Genomic DNA, 14,497 nt, shown 5'->3' with positions numbered 1-14,497 from the left:
CAACAAACTTACTCCCCTGACTATTGAGGTAACCAATTAGAAAAAGGAACAAGGATCGAATAGCAAAAATGCTCTCCCTGTTTCCCCAAAAAATCAGTTACTGGTGGGCTGTGTAGGGATTTGTGCTCATGCACCAGTGTTGGGTATGAGCCTGAAGTTTCATTTTGATATAGGTGTATTTGTAAAAGCAATGTAAGTACTGAGAAATCCCACTTCTTGAAGTTTACATTAAAATTTGGATGTAAAATCCAAATGGGTTGGATTTTGGATCCAAACCTTAATTTGAAAGAAACATGTTGCAACCCAAGGCAGATCTGAGAGGCTATAATTCCATGCAAAATAAGCCAGATTTGTAAACCTGTGTAAAACCACTGAGAGATAAATCACACATGTACCTACACAGTAAGTCCAATCCATTCACAGTGGGCATGTGGAGTCCGACCCAGCAAGCACCAGGCTGGCCAAATGGAGATTTCCATCAGTCACCCCATGGTTTCTCATCTGCCCTTCACAGTTAAGGGTCAGGCTCCTTTTGCATTTCCAGTGCTGCCTAAACATCCCCTCCTGCCAGCATGGGCGTGCTGAGCCTTGCACTGAGAGCTGGTGGCCAGCCAGCCTGGCAGCTGAAAGGATGGGTCAATAACCCACTGTTATGCATCTGGCCAGGGTATCTGTGCACTGTCGGCTTCATGGGGCCAACACTACCTCGGCACCAGCCAGAGCTCCCACCTTGTCAGCTGCTAAGGGTGGTTTTTCCATCAGAAGCTGGCGGATATTGTACATGGGGAAATGTGAGTTTTGCCTCTGCTGTGACCTTCTTTTTCTGCCTCAATGCAAAGACTGGCTACTTTACTGTAAATGTCAAAAACCTCCAGAATGCTGGAGAGCTGATACTGCTCAAATCCTCTCCCTACAATACTATCCCTACAATCCTCTAGTTGCAAAATGGGCTCCTTGACAGATGCTCAGAGGTACTCTTGTCCCCAGTTTGCAATAGGGAAACTGAGGCATGGCAAGCGTGGGTGACTAGCACAAGGTCATACATGCCAGTGGGAGTTCTGGGAATAAAGCCCAGAAGCTTCTGGCATATCGAGACACAGGCATATATTTCATACCGCCTTGGCAGGCTGCGGATGCTCTCGTCTCCTCCCCACACTGTGCGTGCCACAGAAACAGCCTTTGTTCTCCATAACTTCCTTCCAAATGTTTCAAACATCACTTTTGCTGTGAACTGTAAAACTCGTGCTCGGTCTCCATGGAGCTCTTGTCCAGCTAGTATGTGGCTGTTTCTGCTTGCTGCTAGGCTGGACTTCCTGTGATCCTGACTATTTGCCAATTTCTATACCTTGATCAGCACGTAGGGTCAGTCTGGAGAGCTTGTCCAGGCATTTCTAGTTGTTAGAGACCTTCTGGTTGCTAACACTGATCACGAGGACATTTGTTTTCATTTGGTTTTACGAAAAATTTCTACTTCTGATTATAACTACAACTTTTACCCTTTGCTAACTTAGCAAAAAGCTAAGGCAAAAAGAGACACCAGCCTATTAGCAACCCACAGGAGGGTCTAGATCTATGGTTTTGTTAAACTGTTTGTTGGCTGAAACCTGTGTGAAATGTGGGTCAAGTCTTTCAATGAAGAAGGAATAATTTGGAGTGTATCTAGGACGACTTGTGAGCATCACAGATAACCATTAAACTGTTTGTGGGCTCTCTGCTATTTTTTTTCTTGGAAGGAAGTCCTGACCTTGAAAGTTGTGCAAACATGGGAGTTGTGCAAACACGTTTCCCCCGCTCCCTTCTTGCCCTGCATGCAGCACCAGGGATGGTATCACACGCCCTCCACACACTGATGATAAGCTGAACTAACAAGAGTATGAGGAAAATGTGCCAAACCCGCAGAGGGAAATGAAAATCAAATCCCCTTTCTCGCATCAGCGTCAAATTTTTATTTCTTGACAAGATAGGAGCTCAGTGGAAGGGAAACGAAACGATTAAAAAACAGATAAAAACTGGAAAGAAGCTGCATATCCAAGTCATTCACTGCCCTCCCGTGGCTGTGTGTAAAGCACATCCAAAGCACTTGGCAGCAAAGGAAGGCCTCTTCTTCAATCCATGTGAATACATTTGCCAAATTAGTAGATTTTCTTTGTCTTGTCTTTCGCCGTCATTTAATGTTTGGTTGTTGGCTGAAAAATAGTTTATACCTTAAATACTGGCAGAATATCACTAGAAAATAACAGAGGGTATGTTACATGCATAACTGAATTGAAAAACTGTGAGAAGATACAATGTATTAATAGTTGCCTACAATTTTTAGAAAATTGTAATAGTGCATTCTTGTGGAAACGGGAATTTTAAAAACCTTGTTATAAAAATATTATTCTCTGAAATTACTCTTTTTTTTTTTTTCTTAATACAACACAAGAGTCCTTGAAAAATTCCTGATCAGGTGCAGGTAGGATTACACAGTGTTACTCATTTTCCTGTTCTGTTGCCAAAGGGGAAGGGTTGGGATTGTCAGGTGTGTTGGAATCGTTATTTTGCAGCTTTTAATCCAGCTGCATTTTTGGCATGTGCTGTATTTGTTGTCAACAGATATACAACTGAGGTTTAAGAGATGTTCAGCAATCCTAAATCAAAAAATTGAGTACATTTTTCAGAATTTCTGCTGTTTCCCTAAACTGTTTCCCACTTTCACCCATCAGTAATCTACAGATTGCTAAATTACTATCACACTGCTGACACCACACGGGTGTGTCACATTTCTATGAAAATAATGGGGAGATGTGCTGTCACCAGAGAGGCAGAAGCTGAAGGGCAGCTGTCATTGCACATGTGATAATTAAGGGCCAGCATCTCTTCTGTTGGTGTCGCCACACCATGCAGTGGCAGGGGAATCCAGTGCACGGATGTCCCTAGAGGCCCAGATCCACTGCAGCCACCCTGTGAGCTGTCATGAGGAAAATCCTAAGCAAGGGCTGGAGAGGGAATTTTCAAGGATGGACAAGCCTTTCTATTATTTCTATTTAAATACAGCTTCTCAGTAAGCAGCCAACACAGAGGGAGAAGGCTGGGCCCTGGTTTCCTCTCCCCAAGAACACAGGAGAGATGAGTGATTTGGTGAGATGCAGCAAAGCCTGGAGGCATTTGTTTCAGCACAACATCGTGCATCCAGAGAGCACGTACACTTGGACAGCTACGCCCAGGCACCACAAAATGAAGAGTAGGTGGTCAGGAACTGAAACAAGAGAAACTAAGGAGGCAGATTTGTCAGCACAGGGGGATCCAGGAGTCAGCCAAGCATGCTGGCAATGCTGTGCTACCACCTGTGTATCCGTCAAGGCAAGCACAGAAGCGGTGTTTGCAAAGGAATGATTCAGGACAGAACTGGGAACATCCCTGCAGCTGACAACAACTGATCATCAACAAGGATTCTGCAATAGAAAAAAGGGGCACAAACAACAGAATTATGTACACTTCCCTGATGTATAAATACAGCAAGATTGGATGGGACATCTCACATCTCTCTTCTAGGAAAAAGACATAACTAAAATCAACAACAGTGTCACATGGGCAACCCCTTGAAGAAAGATGTCAGGGTCTGTTTTGCAGCTTCTTCCAGCAGATCTCTTCAGAGTCTCTTTCAATTTTCCCCAGGAAAGAAAATAGGAATATTTATGATCAAAAGTTTCACTGCTCAATCCTCTCCTAGTGAGATGGCAGACTGCATGAGCAGGAGGATGCACATCATCGTGTGCAGGAGCAGCCAGCTCTGCTGGAGACTTGTCAGAACAACCAGGAGGAGGCTGAACAGTACAAGCAAGTTGAAGGCAAATAAGGTAGAAGCCCAACTTCAGTCGTCCACAATGATGTTTTGCTGAATGCAAAGTGGATGATTTATTTCTGCTTCTTGATATATGGCTGCTAAGAGATGAAGCACCAAGTAGGGAGCACACCACATTTCAAAAGCATGGTATGTCTGCATTAGATTATGTAATTTTGTTGCTGAAAGCTTGTGGCCTGATTCACTTGGCTTGAATGTTAAACTGTCTGTTTAACTCCCCTGCTTAGGATGGGGAGGTTACAGGAGGGAAAGATCAGCACTTTAAATTACAACCATCATTCAGTCATTTAAAGTTCTGGATAAACAAAAACTAATTACTTTTTTTAATACATATGGAACAAAATGCTGACTAAACTAGTCCAGAAGGGGGGCATCTAAGGGGTCTGACATCTCCAGTGCCAGTCAATCACTCATATCTATTTCATTTCATTCGCATGTCAAAGAGAAAAAATATTTACTTGCCTAACAAAGCTGCGTGTGCTTATGTTAGCAGTGGTCTGATGACATGAGCTACCCTCAGCTCCGGCACGGGGCAAACAGGCTCAGATTGCAGTGAAAAACAGCACTTCTGTTTGAGGGAGATTACACACAGAGTGAGAATGAAAAACCTCCTAAACAGGGACTTTGTTGGGCATTTCCTTATTCGGGGCAATGTTGTACCAGATCAAAATCAGGGTGATTGATGCCTAAGTTGTCATTTTAACCCCAGCATGGAAGTTTGGGTCTGTGCAATTAATAACTGGTTCTGGTGCCTCCCAGCAGCATGGAATCAGATAAGGGGCATGGTGTGTGCTGCTTCTTGGGCCCGGGCTGCCTCAAACTCATTTCTGTAATTTTTTTTTTAAGTTTGAAGCATCGTTTGGTCTTGAACCTGAATGGAAACAGGAAAGTTTCATAAGATTTGCGAGCTGAAATGCTGCAGGATAACTTGTTCTGCTTCAACATTTTTTGCCTCATTGACTGGCAGAGAGTGAGTGGAGAGGCTGCCCAGGGGGCTGCACCATCCCAGCCTGCAGGGAAACATTCACCCCAAAATACATGGCCATGTTTTGTTATCTGTGAAACTTAGTCATCAATATTTTTAATAAAGGCTGTACAAATTATGGTTTTATAAACATGTTTACCAGGATATTAAGTATTGTATTTGTAATTTCCTTCCTCATCCCAGTTTCTTTTCCATTTTCCCATCTCCTCGGCCATCAAAAGCCAGTAGAATACAAGATTGTCCGTAGAGCTGAGAGACTGTTTAATTTAGATGATGAATGAACCTCTTCCTGACTTACAATTCAATGAGACAAGTATGCACTTAGATTTATGCAAGTAGAAGATGTCACAGAACCTACTAATGGTTAGTTCCCTTCTTGAAAGGAAGCCACAAATGTCAGCAGCAAATCCAGAATTTTCTCACCTTATTAGCATGGCAAGTGCTCAATGTTAAGGTAATCTGATAAAAGCCATTCTGAAACTTTCAAGATGCCACCAAGCTTCAGAGCCTGGTTTTAGACTGGTAAAAGTTTATCACAAAATCTAGCTGGCCAGCAGCAGATACTTCAAGACAGCCTGAGCCATAGTTGCAATAAAGCAGACTGCTTCTTACAGACTTTGTGAAGAGGAGCTTGCCTGCTGCAGCCACTTGATCTCTATTGTCAGGTATCACAGCGTTAAATAAGATGGCAAGAGACACCCTCCTGTGGATCGCATTCCCTTTCTTCCCCATGAAGCTTTACAATCATACTAGCTAGAATTTTAAAGCTTCACATAATAACCATAGGTTTGCAAGTGTAAAATGATTGCCTGTCTTCTATTATCCTCCTCCTATTCAAAGCTTCTGGTTTACCCCATTTGTTTAAATGCTTGCTCTTTCTCCCTCACCAATCATGCCCATTTGCCAGAGCACATCACAGTACATGGTCCTGTCTGATGCTACCAGGCTCATGTGATGCATGGTTCCAAACCTCTCCACACTCTACGTACAGATTAAAAAATATGTGTAACAATAGACAAGGTATATCATTATGAAGCACTTGATATTTATGCATCCAAAACCACAGAGAGATTAGTTTTACAGTCATACCATTCATTCTTGTTTGCCATATTTTTTGGCTTATTGCAAAAGTACTAATGTTTTCAAGACTTTCAATTAAAAAAAATGAAGACTTCTTTAACAACTTTTCTGAGGGATTTGATTTTGTGAACTACTTCAGTAAGCAGGCTTTAAAAAGGCTGCTATTCACTCTGACACTCCAAGTGGGTTCCAAATGTACCCATAGCTATATAAATGGTGTATCAGATGGAGTTGCTTTTTTCTCCTCTTCAGTTCTTCTCTTTTGGCCTCAGCAGAAATCAAATACCTAACAATAGTTACAGCAGCTCGAAATTCTTCATATCATCCTCACACTTTTACAATTCTTTGTTATTCTGCAGGATTTTTGTAGCTGGTTATGTGCTACAACAAAACCTCAACTCGTGTTTGTTAAGAAACGTATAATAAAGTGAGTGTGATATTTGAATTATTTCATTGGAATAGCAGGGCTGGCACTGGATTTCAGAAAATAGCTGGGAGAATATTTACTATTCAGATAGCACTAAGTTGGGCAGGCAGAGTAGCTACAATCCCACTTTTAAAATGTGTAACCATACTTTACTGTTGAAATATTACAGGAAAATTCTCTGGAGCTGTAAAAAGCATGGGCTGTTCACAACTTGCTCAACAACTCAGGAGAGAGAAGGCACAAACTTCACCCCCTGCTTTATCAAAACATGCACACATTTGGGAGCCACCTGCTTTCACAGTGATGCTTCCTTCACCAGCAAACCTTCGCATTTTCCCCTTCTGAATCACTGTGTGACAGTGAATCACTGATGATCTTCAGTGGCGGGACCAAAAATAGGGCTGGGCCCAGAGAAAGGCTGGGGTAGGGGCAACCTTTCCTATGTTCAGCCCTGGGTCTCCCAAGCAACAGTGAGCCCGCTGTTCTACCTCCAAATCCTTCAGATCCTCCTGGGAGCAATCACCTTTCCCTGCTCCACGGGCTATTTCTGCAGCGCTGCACTCACAGTGCCGAGAAGCCGCGGCAACAGGAGCCGCATTAGCATGCGGTGAAGTTTGCACCCCGGGTAATTATGGTTTTCTTTGTCACAGTGAATCACTGCATGTGAAATTACGGCAATTTCCCTATGCATAGATGTAGTTGATAAATCAAAGCTGCTTACTAGATAATAACCGTGCTTCAGGTGGCTCCCAAAGAAATGCTGCCTTCCAAATGATGGTGAAGCACGGCCCAACCTCAAAGCCTTCATGCCTAAGCAGAGAAAACTCAGCTCCTTTCACAGCTGTCTGTAAGGTTAGCACACCCTCAGCCACTGCAGAGTCTACTGTGAAGGACAGAAAAAACTGCATCTGCCTGGTGACAGCCCATGTGCCCTCTCTCCAAATGTTATTATTTCTGCATCACATTTCTCCTTTAAATTTCCTGCCTGTTTTGATAAACAAGTCTTTATTATAGATCCTCAATTTCCATCCTAATCAGCACTTCTCTAAGACCCTCTAACCCACTTAAACTGCATCTGCTAAGAAACTCTTTGATGCCTATTGTTTATATCTTTCCTTCTTTCTTTGAGTCCACCCACTGGTGTTTCCTATATCAAATTCCAATTTCTTGCACTTAGTTTCAAGGCTCTTGACAACTGTCTTTCTAGTCTTGTCTATTACTGCATTTATCAACTTGTTAGTATTTTTGAAGCACCCAGAAACCATGGTAATGACTGCCACAGAGAAGCTCATGAGGAAATTAATCATTCTGCTTCCATTGTAGGACTTGAATCCTGTGCAGTAAGTAAGGCTTGGGGTTCAAACTTCAAAAGAAATCCCCACCAGCTTGTCATTAATTTATCAGTCTCTACCTCATGCACCAGATCAGGCAGAGGTCTTAAGGAAAAAAAAAAAAGAAAACAGTAAGGGAAAGCAGTAATTGAAATCTGCACTCTATACCTATGTAAAAAGAGGTGGCATTAAAACCACATGTGCAATGGAACTCTGCTATTTCCTAACCATGGAGTGCTCAGTGTTAGAGTCTGAAGTTCCTTGAACAACTTCCCCTGTCTGAAATTTGTGTCTGAAATGTCACACCATGGCCCAGAAAAAGTATCAAAGTAGAGGTGAGCACTGGGCTTTCAGGTAAGGACACAACCGGTTTTGAGTGGGATTCAGCCTGGGATTGAGGTGTTAAATTTGATGTCTGACCATAGGGTACACTCCTGAGCCATGTTCATCTTCCACAGTTCCCCCACAGAGATTTGGGTCATGCAGTCAGTGCAGCAGGAGCAGCTCTGCTCACCCAAAAGCAGACACTTCTGCTCTGAAGAGGAGCCCTGAGGCTGCATGGCCACTCAGAGCAGATCTTCATGGATTACAACACAGGCACCTAGAGAAGCCTGGAAAAGCCTTAAGATGAAATCAAATGTTCGTGGCTAAATGCACAACCAACACTGAACTATCTTTCTCTTCTCTTTCTTGCTGCACCTTTTTTTTCTCAGACTGCAAACCTCACAGTAGTTAATCTGAGCCATTGAAGAACACTGCATGCAAGGACTCTGCTGGCCAGATTGTTTGGGCCCTACCACAACATAAACATTGAATAGTATTAGTTGGAACAGCACCACCACTTTCATTTTCCCTTTAGAGGTTCCCTTTATGTAGGATTGGTTTGCAGCTCTTCAGTCATCATTTCAGATGCTGCAGATAGCCTGTCTGGCCTCCAGCTGCTGCTCCTGGTCTCACCTGGATCCTGCCAGCCTTCTCTACACAGATGCCTCAGGTCCCCCAGGACATACTGGGCACCCACCCCTCTGCCCTTGAGCACATCTCACAAGAGACATCAGCATGAGGTAAAAGCTGGCAGAGACTTCTGACCAGCTGCTGTGAACAATTTAACTGGAAAATGCACAATATTAGAAGGTTTTGGGGTTGGATGGACCTTTACAGGCCATCTAGTCAAATCCCACTTCAATAAGCAGGGACACTGCCATGCAGGATCTGGCCAATAGGTAAATGGCTTTTCAGGGAACTTATCTGTGCAGTTTCCCAAGGGTTGCTGTCCTGGGGCACTCTTGGACCATGTGCCTACCTCCATCTCCTCACGCAGGGAACACAGGCACCCACCCTCACCTTCCTGGCAGCACTCTCTGAAGTAAGGATCAGGTTTACCACCAGTTACTATAATTGACCAAATTCCCACTGGTAAAGGTGCAGTAAGCAGCTGAGTGTGCCCAAGCTCTTCCAAGCTTGCAATATTTAATGTTTCGAGTCCTTTATTTAAACCTAGCTGCATGTTTCTGACCTCCATGTTTATTAAACACATTGAAATTTCTAGCCTTCATGGAGAGAAAAAGTCTATAAACAACCTCACCAACCATAAAAGTTTAAGGCAGTGAAAGGAGCTAAAAATCTACCAGAAGGGTACTACAGCTTCAGCTTGGCTTGTCTTTGGTTTTTTTGGCGAAGTTGTGTTATTTTTAGTAGGTTGGGTTGGGTGTTTTGGGATTTTTTCATTTTTTAATGAAACACTGACACCATCACTTAGGAGGCTGGACTTGATGTCAGGCCTCTGTGAGGTCTGAAAGTCCTGTGTATAGTTTTGCACTTTTATTGTCTGCCTGCTGCTGCCCTGTATTTGTTCCAGCCAGGTCACATCTCCTGTCACACAGCCCCTCTGCTGCATTTGGGGCAGCACAATAAGCCTGGCTAAGGACTTGAACTTGCTGAAAATTTTCAAAAATATAGTGAAACTAGCTACCACAGTGCTCTGAGCAAAGACCTTAAAGCTTCTGCACTCCTGACAGAGTTGCCTTCTCAGGATTACTTACTTTCACACTGGTAGCAGTAGCCATAAAAACAGAGGAGAGCAGGGATCCCTCCTCACACACAAGTTTATGTCAGTCCTTCCTCTTGTGCTACACCCTGAAATCCTTCCTGAGTGTCAAGGGGAGAGGGGGATCAGTGACAGAATGACTCCATTCAAACAATGCTGGCGGCTCAAGTATTTGCCTGGGGAGATGAGGGCTTAACTGACTGGTCATTAAAGTTTCATGCAATCCCCATTCTCAAGAGAGCAACTCTCAGCTGTTCACAGCTCCACAGAAAGCACAGACACAGAATAAGGACATGAACCAGAAAGGTATTTTAGATCCATTAGTTATAATTTACACACCAATGACATACAGCATAAAGACAAAATATACAGATCTTCATATATATGTACATTGATCAACACAGTGCACAATTTAAAGTTATGTTACAATTAAGTGTACAATTTTAAATATGGCTTTATAAACTAGTAATAACAGTGCTAAAATAACGTATGTCTCGTGTAGTTCATAGACAAACAACATAATGCAGCTGCAGCATCAGAGTCCCCGTTTAGAAATGTGTTGCTTCATTTTGTTAGTTAAACCTTGTACACTGCAGCTAGCTGGGTATATCCCTTGCCCATATACATCTACATATACTTTATTCTTGCTGGATTGCACACCCCTGTCTTTGGGACTTGCATTCTTCAAGTATCCTGAAAAATAAAAACTTGTACACTTGAGGAAAGGTAAGTCAGAAGAACAAATTAAGAAGTGAGAGAAGAACACACACAATCATAGTGCCCAGTGAAAATACCAATGTGACCAGTGCAGACAAAAAAAGCACTTGTTTTTTAGGGAGCTTAAAAAAGAACAACAGTCACATCTTGTTTGCCTTACTGTCCCAAATAAAGCAAAACTTTACTTAAGTATAATTAGACAGGAATGAGAGAAGTGGTAATTTCGGGGTCACTTGGAAGCTCTGTTGGAAACTCCGGCACTGCTGAAGCAAATGGCACTTTTGTCAGCGACTTCAAAGTGGAGCAGGATTTTATTTATTCTGCAGAACTTGAATGCCTTTTGGAAGCATATGTTTCAGCTTTAACTTGTTGAGCTGAATGTGTAAATCATTACATGAAACCCCACAAACCTTTTTATGCTGCTGTCTCACCAAAAGCCTGCAACAATCTCCTTGGCCTTGAAAAACCTGGGAGTGGTGCAAGCAGGGCACAGAACTAAGAGTTTAACACTGTAGTGACACAGAGTTTTCAGTGACTGGCATTCCTGTGTTGTACACAGACTAACACCATTTAACTTTCCAAATTGCTCAGAGAGCTGCAAAAACCTCTGCTAAGAAGTATTTCACACTGGGGCACCTCCATAGGGAATGAACACAGAAAAAGCCCTCCCCATGGCCATCAAACAGAGGTCCGCCCCAAACCAGTGAGATGGAGCTCATTCGTGTTGCAACCCTTCTCTCCACCAAGGCAAAGCTGTGAAGACTGGGGTCACTGGCCTGAAAATTAAATGCACATGGGCAGTGTGGGGGAACAACATCCCTCCACAGGACACCAATACAACAGCCCACATTCACCAGGAGGCTCAAAGCTCTGCTCGCTGCCAAGGCTCACTCCCAAACAGACCCTTGTCTCTGCAGCTCAGCCACGGGATGACAGCAGGCTGGTGCCCCACAGGAGCCACAGCTACCAAAATCAGCCCCTGCACAGTCTACCCAGCACTAAGGAATGCCCAAGGCACAGCATACATGGATACCCCATAGTACGGAACAACTGCAGTCATTCAGTTACCTCTAGTCCTCTGGTTCCGTGGGATTAAACACTACAACCTGCGTGCTGCTCCGGATCACAGCTGCTGAGAGGTATGGGCATGACTCACACCTACGGGTACCCATTTCCATATCCCAGCTACTGGACCATCCAACTTAATTCTGCATTTAGAGAGCATAGTTTGCTTTATTAGTATCACATGCCTAAATAATAATTTTGCAGTATTTGGGGAGGGAAGGAGGCTTAGGCCAAACAGCTACTTGTCAAAAAACAGCTTCAAATTCTTATTCAAACATCTAAGGACAAGACCCACTTGAATTCATCCCCTGCCACAGAAATTTCACTTGGTGAGCTGCCCTGCATAAATCTGCACATAACACGCTTTTCCAGCAGGCAATATTTTGTAAGGCTTAGCATCTGACAGATACAGGCCTTTCAAGGAAAACAGTATGAAACTGTCATGATTACTTGAGCAGACATCACTGACAAAAGCAAATTTGTGCCTGAACTGTTGCTGCAGAAATATTTCAGGCAGTATTTTTTCAAAGAGAATATAGATCTGGAGGGACATTGCCAAGGTTTTAAAGATCAAAATGTGTTACTTGCAGTGCTATAATTGGATGGAAACAGTCCTCCAGATCTGAAACATCAGGTTCAGTTTGGTTTTTAAATCAAACACCACATTTGTAGGATTTCTGTAGGACCTATACATCCCAGCGCCTGTTTCCCCCACTCGGTAACAGTGAGCTCTGCTGACAGAGCCAATGAGACCGACAGGGGTAAACAAATCCCTTCTGACATGACAGAGTGTCACACAGTCAAACACTGCAATTCACATTAAAAAAAAAAACCAAAAAAACAACAGACTGCTTCAAATCTAACTCCATTGGAAATGCAGGGCTTGCTTTGAACTCCCATTTGCCAAATGAGGGGCAGACCAATGACTCATTCCTTTAAAGCAGCACTATGGAAACACAAAGGCAGTACTCAGCCTTTGGCACTATTTAGGGTAAAATAACCAGAGGAACAGTGCTGTCTCCTCACTAGGATTTGGGCTCATACTCCAGCTCATAAGCAGGGCAGGGGTCCCACCCATCCAATGCAACAGTGGCCCCTGAATCCTTCCTAACAGTGAATCCTTCCTTCCTTCAACCTACAGTGAGCTTCTGGCTGTGGCAAAGGGACCTGCAGCAAGGGAAAAACCTTCTGTGGTCTGTGTCACCTCAGACATGATGTCCTGGCATCCATCAGCCTCCAGCTCCTGGCAGAAGCTGCTATCCCAGCTCACCTGCTGGGCAGCTGGCAATCCACAGCTGTCCCAGGTTTCATGGCTGCAGAGACACCTGCTGACCCTCAACCCCCACAGCAGCACAGTCAGGATCTCCAGCATCCCTACAATGGACTCACTCGCAATTTTGATCAGTGAGGGAGGAAAAAAAAGAAAAAGGAAAAAAAAACCAAAAGGAAATTAAGATGCTCTCTGACTATTTTTAGTTCTGTACAGCCCCTCAACACTAACATTAAAAATAGACATGATGGAATGGGGAAAAAAATAAAGACGGCAGGACTAAGAAAACGTTGTTCTTTTAGCAAAATTTTGGAAAGTCAAAAACAATTGTTCCCTTTTTAAGAAAACACTGGTTTTTTCCCATGCAAAACAAAATAAATGAACACTTTTAAATTTATTTTTTTTTAAACTTTTTGTTTGTTTGTTTCCCCACAACAATTTACCAAGACATCTTTCAAAAGAAAATGCATGGATTAAATCCTTTTAAAGAGGTCTGACCATCCTTTAATGGTCTTTTAATGACTGGGACTCATCTGCTGCAAGCACACCTTGCAATGCTGAACAAATAGAGAAAGCACAGCCTTCAAACATGCATCAGTAAATGAATGAGAACATCTCCATCAGAATTTCCAACACACTAATGATTTTAAATAGGAGCTTTTTGATGCAGATTCCTTTTATTCAGAATATCAGTACCTACATTTTTGCAGATAAAATCTCTCCTGACTGGGCCATGGAGTTCCCCAGGCCATCACCTCTGCACTTTCAAGCCCAAAACCTATCTTCTTGTGCCCTGTTTTTGTGCTTAGTTTCCTGAGAAGGGTCCCAAGTAACTGGATGAAATCTTCCTCCTCGGTTTTGGTTCACTTTGGCATTGATACTTGCCCACAACATTGACTGGAACAAGGCTTCAAGGACATGCCTAGGGAATTGTGGAAACAGGTGTAAATTCACACCACACTTGTCAGCTCTCACAGCAGTGGCTCCCATGCATGAACAGATCTGGGGTTTCAGTGCAGACAAAGATGTCCCTGCTTTCAAAGCCAAGGCTAACTCCAAGTTTCCCCAGAGCAGGCACTTTCCTCTGCAGGAGGCACTCCAGGATCCTAGGCAGCAAGCTATTCTTTGAGTGCTGGAGTTATTTCAAGCTCCAGACTCACTACAGCTACCAACAATTAACATCCTAAAGCAGCTGTCTGCCCTGTCTGCTCCTAGACATTTGGTACAACCAACACATTATAAAAAATTTGCTGTGGGATCCCGATCCATCTAACTGTAAGTCACTGGGAATGTCATAATTAAAACAGGCCACCAACAAAGTCTGCAGTCAAATACCCAATTTCATACGCATGTTTAAAAATGCAACAGCTCAATATGTTTGATATGTTCTCTCTCTCTACCAAAATCAACTAATCATGGCTAAGCAACACTGAAGTACATGCTTAAACTTCAAAGCTGTGAGTAAATCCAATGGATTTGTTCTCATCTCTAACCTGCATTTAGGGAGACATGAACATGAAGCATGTCAGAACCTGTACAATCATTTTGGGATCCAGATCCACAGATATGTCAGCAAAGGCAATTTAAATTAAATTCTGATCATGCTTTCAGTACCTGAATTTCCCCAAACACATGGCAGTGCTGAAGGAACTGTCCCATCTCACCTCCTCTCGTGCATCAGCTTTAGGGACTGTGCACTGCAAGCCAGCACAGTGCCCAGCACCCCCTGAA

This window comes from Onychostruthus taczanowskii, unplaced genomic scaffold, assembly GCF_017590055.1.
Source record: "Onychostruthus taczanowskii isolate IOZ18803 unplaced genomic scaffold, ASM1759005v1 scaffold48, whole genome shotgun sequence".
Lineage (NCBI taxonomy): Eukaryota > Metazoa > Chordata > Aves > Passeriformes > Passeridae > Onychostruthus > Onychostruthus taczanowskii.
The sequence above is the reverse complement of the archived record's forward strand: the minus strand, read 5'-3'. Positions refer to the sequence as shown.